Source organism: Pseudopipra pipra, chromosome 1 (assembly GCF_036250125.1).
Source record: "Pseudopipra pipra isolate bDixPip1 chromosome 1, bDixPip1.hap1, whole genome shotgun sequence".
Lineage (NCBI taxonomy): Eukaryota > Metazoa > Chordata > Aves > Passeriformes > Pipridae > Pseudopipra > Pseudopipra pipra.
The window spans coordinates 122,555,973-122,572,756 of record NC_087549.1 but is presented as its reverse complement, the minus strand read 5'-3'; the positions used below and the strand labels follow the sequence as shown (position 1 = coordinate 122,572,756).

The window sequence follows — 16,784 nt, the reverse complement described above, 5'->3', positions numbered from 1 at the left end:
TCATATTCACTTTTTAAAAATGCCGAAGTAATTAAAGAAATTCTTGCTCCCAAGCAAGTTACTGTCCCTTTTCTCGAGATCAGTACTTCCCCTGTCAAAAATTAAGAAAACTTTTTAAAAAAATATTTACAAAAAATAAATAAATCACAGCATTCCTCCCTAATCCACTTCAGTGGAGTGCCATTTGCCACAGGGAGTAGTTCACATACTGTGCTTTGGCCAAAATGAAGGCGTCATCACCAACCTGTAGTCAAGAAAGTGGAAAGTGTGTTATTTTCAATTGATCCAGATAGTTCTGAAAAAGATACTCTGCCTCTGATTTTCAATTTAGATTCAGGTTAGTGCAAGCTAGCAGATATGTATTTGAATTTAATTAAAAACAAATTAAATTCTAGGTGATTAAAAAAGCCTAAACTACGCTTTCATTCTCAAGTATTTTTAGAGGTTTAAAAGATGGAAGGTTTTAATTAGGATGCCTCAGCAACATGAATAATTTACAAAGAGCTTAGTGAAAGGGTGCTACAACTTAACTATCCGTATCTTTTATTTCTAATGAGTGCATTCATTTTTTCTTCAGCTCCGGTCATGGCAAACAGGCCATAGAGAAGGCAAACAGCAACGTGAAGAATTTTATATGTGTACAGTCTAGCATCTTGGTTGCTTCATAGCACTTTTGAGGTTGGTTATACTTGACCTGCAACTAGCAATGTGGATTTTAATTACATGCTATAAAAGCAGCAATAAACAGAAGTGTTTACAAGTCATGTAGATTCCCCTTGAACAGCTTAATATTAGAAGAGTTCCACTGTTCTTGGTCTTTGCCTTCTATCTCTCTACTCTCCTCCCAATCTCTCATCAGTTTTGTGTTTGTTTCCAAAATGCTGGCATTATAGCACTGGTTTTGCTAGACCATCAGGACTTACAACACAAAAATAAATTAAACCTGTAGTTAATTACAATTAGTGCATAAAGTGCATTCAGACATATTTAAAAAGTCTTATTTCATATAATGCTCTTGAATTTCTGGAAAGGAAAATAAAAAAAAAAACAACAAAATTTCTTAGAGGAAGGCACTAAAAGGTTTGGTTTCCTTTTTTTCTAAGTGTCTAAAATAACAACATATGAAGTTGCATGAAACATAATACTGAAAGCTATTTTCTTAACAGATGGCACTCACACCTACTTCACCTGCTGACCTACATATTTTTTCCCTTAACTTTTGCTAATATTCATCTTTCATAGAATGTGTTTTCCACAATTTTGCCATCAAGTGATAGTTTTAGCAAAAAAGGTTTGAGAAATGTATTCAAGGACATCTTTTTAACATTACAAAATACAGAATGCATAAAGGAGGAAAATACCTCTACAAAGCATATAATATAAAATTGCACTTTTGACATGTAATTGTCTATTCAAAGGCTGTTCAATATTGAAACTCTATGCACAAAGTTTTCATTAAGTCTTGACCAGAAAACTTGACATTTGCAGACAGTAAAGAATTGTCATAACTCAACTGTCCTCTAGAAAAAAATGCACCTATGCAATACAGACAGTTAAAACAGAACCATTGAACTGAATCTCCTAACATTATGTTATACTGTTTTTGAGATCATATCATAAAACATATCAAAAACCCAAATTTTTACTCATGTTACACCAAAATAACATGTATTTACATGGAACATCACATTAAAAAATTAATCTTGGAATGACTAATGGCAGTTGGAAGGATTACATTTGGAGAAGTTACATCATCAGCATATTCAGTTTTACAGTCCTCTCTTCCATACTCAGAAAATAAGAAAATCAGTCCACTGTCTGTCCTAGCAGCAAACAAACAAGGTGTCTGTGGGTGCTGGCAGTTCCCCAGCTCCTATTTCAGACAGTCGTTCTCAAGTCTGCTGACTCACCTGACTGCTCACCGGCCCCATGATGTCCCTTATTATAATGATTGTCCAGAGCAGAAAACTCACACTAACAGTAAGAATAATAAAATAGGTGTTTTTGAAACTATTGCCACATTGTTCCCAGAGTGAGATGTTGAAAAATTGTTCTCTAATGTGATTTTATAACACCAGTTAGGCAGATGAACGGTAGGGGTGATCACTGCTTCAAGTCAGTATTAAGTGATAAAACATAGTGACAAAACAAGCAGGATCTCCTGCCACACTCCAATATCATTTGCATCACAAGAGAGATGATTTCAGGAATAGATCACTTATCACTTATTATGCTGAATGGGTGTCATACTTCGGAAAGGTGGACACCGAGAAAATACAGTACAACACAAAACATTTTTGAGCATCTGATTCTGTACTACACCTCTTCATTTTGGCCAATTAAATTAAAATGCTATTAGAGCCACATACCAGCTCATTTAGGAAGTGCACACATAAAAACGCTAATAATTTATACGTGTGTCAAATACAAAAAGGTTATTGAATTACTTGGAGAAAAAGATTCTGATTTCTCTCCTTATATTTTTCTCCTTTCAGCAACACTAGGTTTTTGAACAAAGATTTTGAAAGTGGGACAAACGGGAGTTACATGCCAGACTCTGAACAGCATCCAGTGAAAGCTGATTCCATCCTAAAATGAAGTTCATTTAGGCTGACACAAAACTGTAGTAAAAGCTTTCATACCTCATATTTTCCTTTCACACAAATGATAGTATTCCCAGACACACAAATTCTGACCTATTACCAATTACCAATCTATTCAGAATTTCAATATTATTCCCACAATCGTAAAGTACATTTGTCTTACTCCCTAAGCTACCTAGCAACTAATTTTGAAAAGTCTGTAGTTTGTTCTTGCAGGTTGTTCATACAAATCCAGAAAACAGGGCTTTAAAATAGTTTGAGCTTTCAATAAATGCTGCAACGCACTGCATTTGCTGCCTTGTGCAGAGGAGTCTGACTTTGTATCAATTTTGCTTGGGAACTTCACAAACTACTTGAACAGAGTTCACATCTCCTGTTGCCACTACAAACGTTCACAGCTCAATTTCTCTATGTCTTCCTCCCTGCCCCATTCCTCTTGCCTGGATACTTTGCTAGAGCTAGACAAGGACATGGAAAAAGGATGAGGCACTTAGAAGCTAAAAGCAGCAGTTTAACCACCTTACACAGCAAATCTAAGAAGCTTAAAGTCACCAAACAAATGCAGGAATTGTCAAGTTGGACATTATGCATTAAGCATGAGAAAGTAAATACATGTGACAAATGCATTACTTTCCATGTGAATGCAATGATTCTCAGCTAATGTATCTAAATTAAGTCACACATTAGTTATGTCTGAACAGAGCAGAGTAACAATTAATATTTTGTACATAAACAACCACTGTTTTTTTTATACTCAGAACCAATTCCAGGGGCTACAGGCTTGACTTCTCCTCACCTAAGCAAGCAGCGAGATATTTCAACAGCATCCACTTAGAGTAATCAGCCTTCATGCCCACATGCACTGAAAGAGGGTATTTCACAGGTAGCAAATGAAATAAATCACATGAAAGCAAGCAGTTCAAATTGCGTTACCATGGTTTGTCCGAAACCACTAAACAGCCTTCCATTTGATCTTGCCTGTAACATACTGAGCCAGAACTTCTTTTCCAGTGCTAACTTAAATAAATAAATAGCAGCAATGTTGGATTTCACAATCATTCTGAAATGCAAACACATGCAGTCCAATAAAATAGTCTTTATAAAGGAAAATACATCCTCCTTGTCCTGCACTTTCTATCATGTTATCCCTTGTTCTCAAACTCCAGTCTGAGAGGAATTTTACTAATTGTCATTTGTAGCAGTAGCAGCTTGATGCTGCAAAGCCAAAAGGCAATTAGAGATCACTGCCTATCAGAGTACACTCAGGACAGAGAGCATTTGGTAGCCAAGGCAGAAGCCCCTTAGCTCCAAGTCACCGCAGAATCTCAACAGATCTGGACATTTCACTCAACACCTGCATCCTGTGGGCTTTCTGAGCTGGCCACTGTACTCTGATCCATCAGTGTGCCACATGCCTCAGGTGGAGACTCAGGTGGACTGCAAGCTTCCTCTCTACTGAATACACCTTCAGCAGCTGTATTCCACTAATCAGGCTAAGAACTTCTGCACCATTTTCCATGGCAAACTCCATAATTCTTGTTGGTCATAAAGCTGCTTTATTTCCAATACATATGCAAAGTATATGCATATTGATATTCATGCTCTCTATATATCACATCTGCAGTGATACTAGCACCTTGTTCAAGTGTTAATGATCTTTTTCTAATCAAGTCTTAGTATGCACATTTATTTTTTTCTATGACAATGCCTTTGTGTTTTAAATGAATACATCATATCCAGTGTGTTATGGTCAGATTTTTGGGCTATAAGTTAAATAAAATGTGGTGCATAGTTATGTAACTGAAAAACATGAAATTATATTCCCACAAGTGACAACAAAAATCATAGATTCATGGAATATTCTCAGTTGGAAGGGAGTCACAAGGATCATCGAGTCCGACTCTTAAGTGATTGGCCTATACACCACAGCTAGAGCACCTCATACACAGCCAGACACCAGGAAAAAGATGGTATTAGTGGTGCCTTATCCCTTTCAAGCCACTCTTAAAAGGGCCTCCAGCTTAAAGTCAAAGATCCCACTTCAGAAGTATTTCTCAAATTCTGTGCTGGTAGTCATCAATTAACCCAGTCTGAAGATGCTAACAAGATAAATCCCCAAATATTCAAATCTGCAGATGCACACTAAATAATCTGTGGCTTGACAAACATAACCTCACAGAGGTATTTATATCCCACTCCATTAGGGTTTCAGAGAAAAGAAGTCACGTGATAGTCACGTACATTGAATTGCATTTCAGTCTTAATGGAGGTTTTAAAAATCTTTACATTTGCTTTTTCAAACATAAAAAAGGCAAGGCAACACTGACAGGAATAAAAATACATTTTGAAATAAGATTTTAGCTTGGTTATGTTTTACTGAACCCTGAAATCTGCTCTTCATTTGAAAATGCCTTTCTACTTCTGCTTTGAATACACGTATTCAAGCAGAATATCTTGAATCAAAGATATCAAAATCAAAGCCCAATATCTTAAATGCAGAAATGCAAAGTTACAAGAAATTCCTATCACTCTTTTCTTTTTTCCTTTCATTCCTTATATTTCCTTAAAGCCTGTAGTCACTGCCCTCTGTACTTGCCACAGCCTACAGAGATGATGACTATTGATATGTGGTGCCACTTTCCTACCCCTACTTTATTAAAGCACAGCTCATTTCAGTGCTACAGTTTTGGTATACAGACTGTCTGAAATATACTCAATATTCAGGAATGTTATACATTTCTTCTCTTAACAAATACTTTGATATTGTTCACAAATCTTTCATCTGAAATACTAGGGCAGGGAGAAAACAAATTTAAGAACACCATAGCCAAGAACAGTGAGAGTTTGCAGGCATATCTGGAGGTGGGAAGAGAACAGCCTCAAATGAAAAGTGAAGTTCCTCATTGTGTCTTTAACAAGACACCTCAATTTTGTCAAGTGAGATTTAATGATATAGTGTAAAGCTACTTCACTGGGGATGAGGTGTTTATTCTCTCCCCTTCCTTCCTTTCATTTCAAGGGCAAACTGTTATTGCAACTGTTACAGTTCATTACAGTCATTCCTTCAGCTTGCTGCTTGGGGAGTTTGTAGTTTCACTTTCTTATTTAAATGAAATGAGCATTATTTTTCAAGTTAATACATTAGGTCATGGCAATTGTTGCCAGTAGAAGTAATATACAAAACCCTTGAATACAGGCTTATCTTTGCCAAATATATCCAAAGTCAACCCCTACAACATAAATGTTGTGTGGATCAAGATATACATGTATTAGGATATGTAATTTCTATAAACTCTGAAATTATTTAAAGACAGCCTTTCTCACACCAGATGATAAGTGATGCTGATGAAGATTCTAGAAAGGGTCTGACAAAAGGATATATGCTCTATAACTACACAGGGTAAGGATGGACATACTTCCCTCTGTGGCATCTGGTACTAGACAGTATCACAGACAAAGAGAAATACAGAGTGCAACTTTATTGTGCTTGCATGGCAACATTCTGGTAGGAGGGAGGGTACAGGGGTGGCTTCTGTGAGAAGCTGCCAGAAGCTTCCCCTGTGTTAGACAGAGCCAATGTCAGTGGGCTCCAAGATGGACCAGCCACTGGCCACGGTACAGCCCATCAGCAACAGCAGAAGCACCTCTGGGATAGATTTTAAAAGGGGGAAAAAACCCTCTACAGTTGCAATTTGAGAGAAGAGTGAGAATATGCAGGAGAAGATGCTCCACAGACATCAGAGTCAGTGAAGGAGGAGGGAGGAGCAGAGCCTGTGGTGAAGACCATGGTGAGGCAGGTTGTCCCACTGCAGCCCATGGAGGTCCATGGTGGAACAGGTGGATGCTGGAAGAAGACTGGGATCCTGTGGGAAGCCCATGATGGAGTGCATTTCTGTCAGGAGCAGTGGACCCGTGGAGAGAGAAGCCCATGCTGAAGCATATTTGCTGGCAAGACTTGTGACCCCACAGGGGATGTACACTGGAGCAGTTAATGAAAATCTGTGGCCCAGGGGAATGGCTCACATTGGAGGAATTAATGGAGAACTGGTTCCCATGGGAGGGATCTCACATTGGAGCAGGGCAAGAGAGTGAGGAGTCCTTCCGCTGAGGAGGGAAGAGCAGCAGAAACAACATGTGGTGACATGACCACAGCCACCATTCCCCAACCCCTGCATCACTGTGAGGAAGGAAATAGAGAATTTGGAGGTTGAGCTCAGGAAGAAGGGAAGGGTGGAGAGAAGGTGTTTTAAGATTTGGTTTTATTTCTCACTACCCTATATTTGACTGGTAAGAAATTAAATTAATTTTCCCAAGTCAAGGCTGTTTTGCCCATGACAGTAACTGCTGAGTGATCTCTCCATGTCACTATCTTGACTCACAAGCCTTTCTTTATATTTTCTCTGCTCTGTTCAGCTAAGGGGAGTGATAGAGTGGCTTTGGTGGGCACCTGGTGTCCAGCCAGGGTCAACCCACCACAACATCCATTGTGGCAGCCCCTGCACCCTGGTCACCTTCATTTCTTCATCAAGGACTTTGCAAATACAGGGTAGATTGAAATTTCACAACTTGCAGGGGAAGCTAGTTGCAGAGGGAGATGGTGAATCACACCTTTAACAGCTGTTACTTAGCTATCACCACCTCTTAATTAGTGTTTGTTTTAGATTTCGTTGATAACTGCATGGCACTGAGAAAAAAAACTAAAACAAAGCAACAACCCCCCCAACAGATAATTCAAACCCAAAACATAAGCCATATGTAAAAATGTTAAAGGTGAAGTACAAACTACAATTTGACCAGAGAGAACAGACAGCCAAGTACAGGCATAGAAAATTTGTGACTTTGTACTACCCTCATGACAAATAAAAATCCACTGTACTTTTAAGTTCTTAACTTTGCAGCCCATCTCACTCCATACAGTGGAAAATCCAATTTCGGAGTCCCAAAGCTTGAGCTAAACAATGAATGCTTTTTCCAATTCTCCTGAACCAAATGTTTTCCCTCAAAAGCTACTGGCCAGATGCTGGACCATATTAAGGGTAAAACTATAAACTAGCTTTTCTTAGGGTACATTTTACCTTGCTAACCACTCGTTCATATCATTTTGTCCAGTGACGACCAAAATAAAATCAGCAGCTAGGGAGTGGCACTTCACTCACACATCACAATGTGTTAAAAGCTACATTAACAGTTTTTAATGTGTGAACTACATTAACAGTTTAAACCTTTAGAAGCAAATAGTTGCTACCTAATAAAAGCTGGCATTAAAAAGTCACACAGAAAGGGACAGGGCATTTCTGCGGTCCTCCTTATACTTCTCAGCACCTACACCGAATTCTATTGGTGTCTCTCAATCACAAGCAGTCTCATTTTTTTCACTGTCAACACACTGAGTACTGCTGTCTCTGGTCTATTAAGGTAGCTGACAGTATCTAGCTTTTAACCAATGAGCCCCAAGAATTAAAATTATTTCATTTTGTAGCACTTGACAACTTGTTAGCAGTTCCAAACAGATGTGCTACAGAAAGACAATTTTCTAGTGTCAAAATTTTCATTAATCATTTAGTATTAGACTTCTAAAATAGAATATTAATATAAATTTCTTTGATTTTTTTTTTTAGAGAACAATTCCTGCTATTTAAAATAAGGTACTACTTACAGTACATTCAAACACACCTATGAACAGTTGTCAAATTGTTCAGATATATATTTACTGGAAGTAAAAAAAAACCTCCAGGAGACAAACAAACATGGACAAAACTCAAGGGGAAAAAAAAAGATAAGGAAAATTTTTAGTACTTTTTCAGGTAATCATCGTATGAAATCTGGTCTTAGAACAAGAACTTTTCTTTAATAACTTGCCATCCTCCAAAAATACAGCAGCAGAGCCCAGGTCTCCTCCAGGACATATGGAAGCACAGAAGTCACCTGGACAGAAGGGAAGACCAGTGAAAGTTACAGTAAAGCATGCTGCTGCATTAAAGCTTTCTTAAAGCTTTTTAAAAATAATTTCATACTGTATAGTTCTGTGCTCACTATTGCATCTGCAAGTTAGCAGCTTGCATGTTTAACTCCCTATCAGATAAGACTTTTCCCAGTTTTCTGTCAGGATCTTCTAGTTCTTGCAATATAACTTCAGTTGGCCTGAGAATATATTTTTCTTCTGAAAAGTTCTTGCTATGGTTTTGTAACTAAAAGGCATGTGTGTCCACAACAGATATTTTGTTTTGTGTGTAAGACATGAATAAAGTCAGCAAGTGTAAACAAGTCATTAAATAAATACTGCAAATGTTACATTTTCATAAACACATCTCTGTTTGTTAATCACTACAGATAGTTGTCCTTGGTTAGGTTTGACCATTTTTCATCCCTCATATATGCCTTGATAAGAAGTGCAACCAAAAGAAATCTACAATGGATTACATGCTTGGACAAGAACATGAGGATAAAACAAGATTAAAACGCATTAATACAGAAGCCCACTGATTGTGAACTTTACACAGATGGCTCAAAATAAATTATACTGTTAACATTTTACTCAGTCTTTAAAAAGTAATCTTTATTTCTCCTTGAGAAATAACTACTTGAATAATCACAGTATTTTCTGCTTAGTAGGAGGTTTCTTCCAGCCTAAAATAACAATGTAATTTTCATTTCTTCTTCAAATACCTAGTGCTACAAGAACCTGCCTTATGAATTAAAACAAGCATATGACCTTTTCCAAAAGGAAATCGGAGTGTAAAACATTTATACTAGTAGTCAGTGAATGAGCAAAGGAGTCACTAGAGACCAAAAACACACCACATTCACTATTACACATGCTAGGATTGGAGATTCAGCCACACATCCTCATTATCATATCAGAGGAGTTCACCAACAACTGCAACCATCTCTTCAGCTCTCCTGCAATTAGCTTGCACACAAACCTTTGCTGTTGCACAACTGGAAAGTGAGGGGCCCTGAAGCTATACAACTGTTTCTCTTCATGAATGAACTTCTAAGGCCATCCTTGAAATGTGACAAATCTTCTGCCTTCTGATGTACCTGAAGCATTATTTTTATTCTTCAGCTGGTGGTCAAATTAAGGATTTGCCAGAATTTACATAGGCAAAGACAGGAAAAGATATCCAGTCTTTTCTAAGAAAGATAAGGCTGATAGAAGCACACTTTCCAACACATATTGAAAGACAGAGATGGTGTCTTAGAGCTACTCTTAAAACAAGGAGTAAGTTTTTATGGCTTCGCCAAGCACAAAAATTAGGTACATCAACAGACCGAGCTCATGATCTCCAGATGAAAAGTGTGTGCTTCTGCTCAGTGAGGGTGCAATGAAAACATTTTCAGTGGTAAGAATCTGGACTATCTGCATCACTTTCTGTGAGCGAAATGCAGAATCTCACTTTGTAAAATCCTCACTGTAATGTCAGTAAGAAGGCAACTTGTTCCCATCACTGAAATGAAGGGTGACCCACCTGACTGTCTCTGGAACAACCCGACACACAGCAGTTGCTACTTTTCTCTGCATATAAGCATAAGGAATAACGAGTTTGAATAACAGGAGGCAAGGTTCATGATCTAAGTTACTTTTGGCTATGCTAATTACCTATTTCAAGCACTTAAGTTCATAGTCTCTCCCAAAGTAGGAAGCAGTAACTACTATAAAGACCTGCATTTCCATACCTGAGACCCACTGTGTCCCTAATGCAGGCAGAATAGTCTGTGGCCTTGAATAGCCACAGGGGGAACACCACTGGGCTGAGGAGTTCACAGCCTTGTCACACCACTTCAAGTCAAACATCAGCCTGACACATTTGGCATTTACAAGCAACAACTTGCCCTAAAAAGATACATTTAAACTATGACTGATTTATAATGCTGTATGAATGAAAATGTGCCTGTATATTTGATCCACCTTTTCATAATTTCACAAACATTTATTTTCTACTGAAACAAATCCTAAAAATTACTTTATTCTGTAATCGTAATTTAACATGATTACAAAATAAAGTCCTGCTTTAACAGCAGTCCACTTGTTTCAAACAGCTCCCCTGCTTAAGCAGGTATTATCTGTTTTAGAACAAAGTATCTATGACTAAAACTAAAAAAATACAAATCATTCTTCCATGAGGTAGTTTATCCTTCTTCATCCTTCCCTTCCACAGATGCTGTCCATGATACTCAGATGTATAGTTTATTTTGTTCTTAAACAATAATACAAAAATAACTTGTTTCAATAGCAACTAGTAAAACAGTAAGTTAACAAACACTGTTTTTCTTCCCTTCTCCATTTTTTTTTTTTGCAGGACATCTACCTGTGCTACTAAACATTGAACAAGTTAGTCCAACTCTTCATAGCTAATTCCAAAAGAAACACTTTGGAATTGATCTAAGAGAAGTGGTTTAAATTCATAGTCATGAGCTGTACACAAAGAAGAGCTAGAGTTGTGTACATGGGTTATTTTTGCATTTACCACCATATGAACACTAAGACTTCACTTCCTTTTTCTTCAAAGGAAGTACTGAATGACATTATACAGAACTAAATTCTGTGTTAAAAAGACTTTTCCCTATAAGACTATTAGTAAAGAGCCAGCAGACAATGTCAAGCTGCCAATATTCTTAACATAATCTGTTCAGGTTACAAAGTAAAATTAAATACTTTTCACAAGTGAGATAAAACAAAAAAAAAAAGCCACCAACTTACATAATATTTGTATTGAAGAATTCAGCTTGGAATTTTAGGTTGGCAAAACTAGGAGAAAATACCAACGAAGTAATACATAGGGGTTCCATGAAATTTCTTTAATGCAATTTATGAGGATTAAGGAATAAGAATCACTTCCTTCACTATATTTTCCTATGTTCAAAAGAGCAGTAAAGAATTCCTCTGAAGGCTCAGTAACACATGGCAGCTGCTTCTACAACAGCTATAGATTTAGTTTTAAAGTTTATGAAAATGAATTTAAGATAACTTCACTTAAAAGTGAATTCACTTTGAGCACCAGGTACTGTTTCTTTTCATTTTCAAAAATACAGAGCTAGACAATTAATATATCTTAAAATAAAAAGGTATTACAAAGTATTAATGCATTCCAAGAGCATATGCCAACAATATTGTACTATGTCAGAATGAAAATATTATTGTTAAGATAAATCCTAGTTCTCATTGCAGCCTTCTGCTACAGATATTAGAGGAACTATGAAGAATTCCCTTTTTGTAACTGTTCAAACTCTTGTTTGTTTTGTATCCCTGTAAATCTACCACCCTTCCTTTCAGCAACTATCAAAGTTGTCTTTCAATGGAGCACACTCTTGCACTGAAAAGATTAGGATAAGCAAAATGAGGTCTTGCCCAGAGTTTTTCACAGGTTTCCTGCATGACTTCACACAAAGTCACAAACATATCTGTTCCACAGGAACCCCCTCAGTAAATAAAATTGCCATGGGTTGCACTCTGGGGTGGGGCAGGTCTACATTCATTTCTGCCATGTACTGAAACTTTTTGAAAGTCATTAGGCAATCATGAAACATTGGTTTGCTACTTAAACATAAAGTTTCCCAACATTATCAGCTAACTATTTTGTAATAGTACTGATAAACACCTCTATCTTCACAGGTAAAAGGATGCTATAGCAACTGGGCACCTCCCACTGGAGCAGTATGGCAGTACCTACCAAAAAAAATAAACCATGCAGAAGTATTTTCCACCCCTTTCTCTCCTCTGACACCTTTTCAGTTTCTAATTTATAGAAGCTGAGAACATACACGGCTGTTAATGTGCTTTCCAGTATCCACATACTTCTAGCAAAGATTCAACCCTTGTGCCTGCTGCCTACTTCAGTTTCCATGACTCATCTCCAGCTTTCCAGAGGAAAGCAAGTTCCTACTGAGCAACATACATTTAGCGATACCTTTTACACGCTCACAAGCAAAACTGAAAGATCTAGCCTAAAAATTCACCAAGCTTAAAGTAGTGATTAAGCCTACACAAACACAGATGCAAGTATAATAGGAAATTAGTGCAGAACAGCAATGCTATATTCTGGTTTACAAGTGTAAGATCCATGTAAGCCTGTTAAGACAGATTTCAAAACATTAGTTTATATATAGGACTGTAAGAACTGCGCAGTTCAGAATATCCAGCCTTCCACAACTGCAAGCAAATGTGTAAATTATATGCATGTAAGGCCTACAACATCCTACCTATCCTATGTGCCCTAAGATACTAATCTAATGCCTACACGTTTAAAAGGCCAAGAAAACACACATATAAATATATAGATATATACACACACATATACATACATAAAGTTAAAATGCAGCACAAGCAGCTGGTCAGGAAGTTCAAACGCATTATCAATGTCACTACACCAAAAGAGAAATTGTTAAGTATTCAGAATGCACTGTGACTATATTTACATACTATTAGAGAAGATAAAATGCACAAGTGCCATGACTGGAAATGTGATTTGGGACAGAATTTCCTCCTCGTGATAAATCTCACAACTAGTGAACACTCAGGCAAAAACCCCACCAGCAACACAAGTTTTTCAATGTCACCGATAACATAATCTCAACCTTGCCAAAGTCCTATCTTTGGCTGCAGGCTATAAAGAGCATTTCAGAATGAGACACAAACCACAGAGTCCAACTGTGCCATGGGTGAGAGTCCTCCTTCTGACCTAGTGAGTGATCAGTGGAAACCCCAGAGCCTAAGGCTGAAGGGAACTCCAACATCATACAATCCTACAAATGGTATTTTTTTTCCCAGTTACCACAAATGTAACACACCTTTGAGGTATTTTTGAACATTTACTCTTATCTCAGCAGAATAAAAGGTTACATTAGCACCACGTCCGCTTTACCTGTTCCATTTCTTTGATACATCCTTCAATTCCTTTAGACATAAAATTAAGTACAATGTATTATCCCAAAAGAGGACCGAGGTGCTGCCTCTTTGCCAGCTATACTACAGTCCTCTCCCATTCTCCACTGACTGAGCAATTCTTCATAGCAAGAAGCTTCTTACACAGCTTCTTTGATGATGTTCCCTCTAGGCTAAAACAGGCTCCACACCAATTTAACCTCTACTTTCCTATAGGAAGGGCAACATATCCATGAGGCAAGAAAGACTGACTTACAGTGAGTAGGTAGGCTCAGTGCCAACCAGGAAAAAAATCTAAGTATCTTCTTCTTTTACAGAAGTGAAAGTATGAGCAATTCCATTCGGCAAGATGTGGCAAGCTCACATGAGTCTTGTGTCGGATCTGAAAAACAAGCAAAAATCAGATGAGAAACACACTTCCTGCTGCATTGTCTTTCCATACCTTGGAAGCATGAGGGAGATAAGTACAATATATGAATATCTGAAAAATTTTCTACCTAGTTTTTTTATGCGTTCCACCATCCCAAAATATTTCCCTAAAATACAACATCTACAGCTTTCTGAAAGATATGTATTAGAAGTCCGAGTTAGCCACATTCTCCCATACAAGTAAGAAACCTGAGTTTTAGTCTAATAATACACTAACAGATCAATACATTTCATAACAGAAATCTTTCTTGCCCCAAGGATCCAGAACTCTGCACACATGTAACTCTACTGAGGCTGTGGGTAACTCACCCAAACATCTTGTCAGCACAAAACAAGAAAGAAGAATCCTGCATAGAAATAGATACCAGGGGTACTACTCTTTGACAAACTTGTTGCTTTGAAGCAACTAACACACAGTTTTGACCGTTAGTCAAATGCACTTTTTCTGAAGACAATCCAATTTTACAGTTTTAGCAGCCTGCAGGACTTCTCTGTACAACGTGAACACTACCAAACAGAAACTGCTTATGACACACTTTAATGTGTTCAGTTTGAGCTAAAAAGGAACAATGGTTTAGGTTGCCTTTATACTCATAGAATGTATGGGTAACCTTTCCAATTATTAGATTTGAGTTTCTATTATACTGAGTCAGTTCCCATATCAACATGACGATAATCTTTCCAAAAGCCTACAAGCAATCACCACCGGACAAACCAGTGTCTGGGTACCATATACAATTTATAAAACCTAGCATATCATTAAACTTCCTCTGCTGCTTTCCTGATCTTTCTTCAAAATCAATAGGAGAAATAGAATTCCTCAAGTTATTTGTGATAACAGTTTTGAATCTAGATTATTGTTACAATTCAACTTTTTTTCCTTAGCTATTATTTCTACATGCTGTCATAGACTACAGCTTTATTTCAGGAATGAAAATAAATGCTTCTGCCTTTCTTGAATTGACATTACTACCCTTATTTAATATTATTCTTACAGTGTTAGCATATTTTCCAAGGGAAAAGGATTTCCTGTTTTCAACTCGGAGTTTTAAGCAATGCTTTTGCCTTCTCCTATTGGTTGTCTACATTTAATATTTTCTAATTTCACATTTACACTCAATTTCTTGGTTCTTCTATTTGTTAAGTTCCTAAAATGCCACCATCCCCAGCTGGTTCGGAGTCTAAATTTGTGATTTAACTTTAGGATTATTTAACACATGAACCTGTGCATTTTTAAGTAGTCCAAATATTAAGGGAGAACATTTTTTAAACTAGAGTAAGAAAGAGCAATCGATGTGTTAATTTTGATATTTTAGTTTAATCTAAGGTTCTTTCATTTTTACAACCTTTTAATATTAGAGTCCTAAAATAGGTATTAATATAAGAGCCTATTGACATTTTAGCCTGTAGGAGCATGCAGTGGGCAGAGGCAGCTGAAATAATAACATATTTGAGTGATGAACCAGCTTTATGATTTTATTACTCAGACTCTTCCAAATCTGTGGCTGGCATTTTTCCCAGTAACTCAAAAATTAAGCTGTTCTACATTTGAAACTTCCAACAAATCATATATTAAAAATATCTCATGGGTAAGGCAACAGATTAACCTTATAAAAAGCCTTTGTGAAAAAAAAAAACAAACAAAATTACTAGACCTGAAGAACAGCACCTTTAATTCTCTGTGCTATTTGCATCAACAACGTAAGAGAAACAGGAAAAATAATTTGATATATATATTACAAATAATTATCTTAGTTATTAGGAGTATATTACATATACTGAAGTAACAGGGACCCTAAAAGGACCCTAAAGGAAAATGACAGATGTAAGGAAACACGACCTAAGCATCCCCCACTGGGCACATGAGGCCATCAGCAGTTCTGTGCTAACTTCCAAAACAAGTGATAGCCTAATGGAAAAATATCCCCCAAAACCCAAGAAAAATAACTGAGCTTTTCAGTACAGCCCACGAGGTCAGACCTTATGCAACAACTCCATGGGTCAAGGGACAGGACAGGAGACTTGCCATTTCCACCATTTCAATCTCAAAGCCTTTATTTAGCTATGAGTCACCCAAAACAAGATCTAGAATTTTCCACTTTATTATGCAGCGCCCTCTGTAAGACTTCAATATTGTCTTCACAACAGCAGAATTCACAAACTGCATGCCACCCAGGACAAGCCAAAAGCAGGAGCCTTAAGTCTGAAAAATGTTTCTAATGGTATCTGAGAAGTCTCAGATATCTGTTGATGTATCAACCATTCAGTCACTCCACAAAGACAACGGATGACTTTGTTGTTTCACAATCTTTCCACATTTTTGCACAGACAGCGAGTTTTCCTTTTTCTAGAATGAAATTTTCTCCACGATTTGCTGGTCCAAAAAAGGTCCCATGTTCCCAGTTTCTCCCCAAAACATTGTACTGCAGTGATCTATTCTGACAGTGAGCATTGAGAAGCAGTCATGTGATATTGTTTCTGAATATTTTGCAATACAGGTACATATTTTCTAAAATCATTTGGGAAATCGAGATCAGCTTAACTGCACTGTTGATTGATTTATAACTTTTTTTTTGTGTCTGTGTAATGAAAAATAATCTGCACTTGTACAGACATACTCACAAACAGTAGACATTAGAAGAATTCTAGAGCCTGATGCACTGGAATAGAAGGATAAATTGAACAATAAACATATCTCACAGTGGGTGACTACAGCTCATGTGAGCATCATAGAGAGATGTCATTTAATCCAGAACTGAGAAAATTAATTATTTGGTACCCAAGGAAAAAAAAGAATGAACATGCAGTAACTGACCTTTCAATAACTTTATAGCAATTAATTAGGCTGGTTTGTACTGTATTAGTCCTAA

The 16,784-nt window shown here is 37.1% G+C and overlaps 1 protein-coding gene across 4 annotated transcripts in view; it reads right to left on the bottom strand.

The window, feature by feature from the left end:
- The window catches only part of OSBPL3 (oxysterol binding protein like 3), a 94,235-nt gene that overhangs the window by 60,799 nt on the left and 16,652 nt on the right, over window positions 1–16,784 (bottom strand). For 3 of the 4 annotated variants that reach the window (XM_064674733.1, XM_064674756.1, XM_064674743.1), the window contains one exon: window positions 13,742–13,867. The exons of the other annotated variant lie outside the window; for it this stretch is intronic. The gene's annotated coding sequence lies outside the window, so the exon portion shown is untranslated. The remainder of the gene's footprint in view (window positions 1–13,741; window positions 13,868–16,784) is intronic. 4 annotated transcript variants of the gene reach the window in all.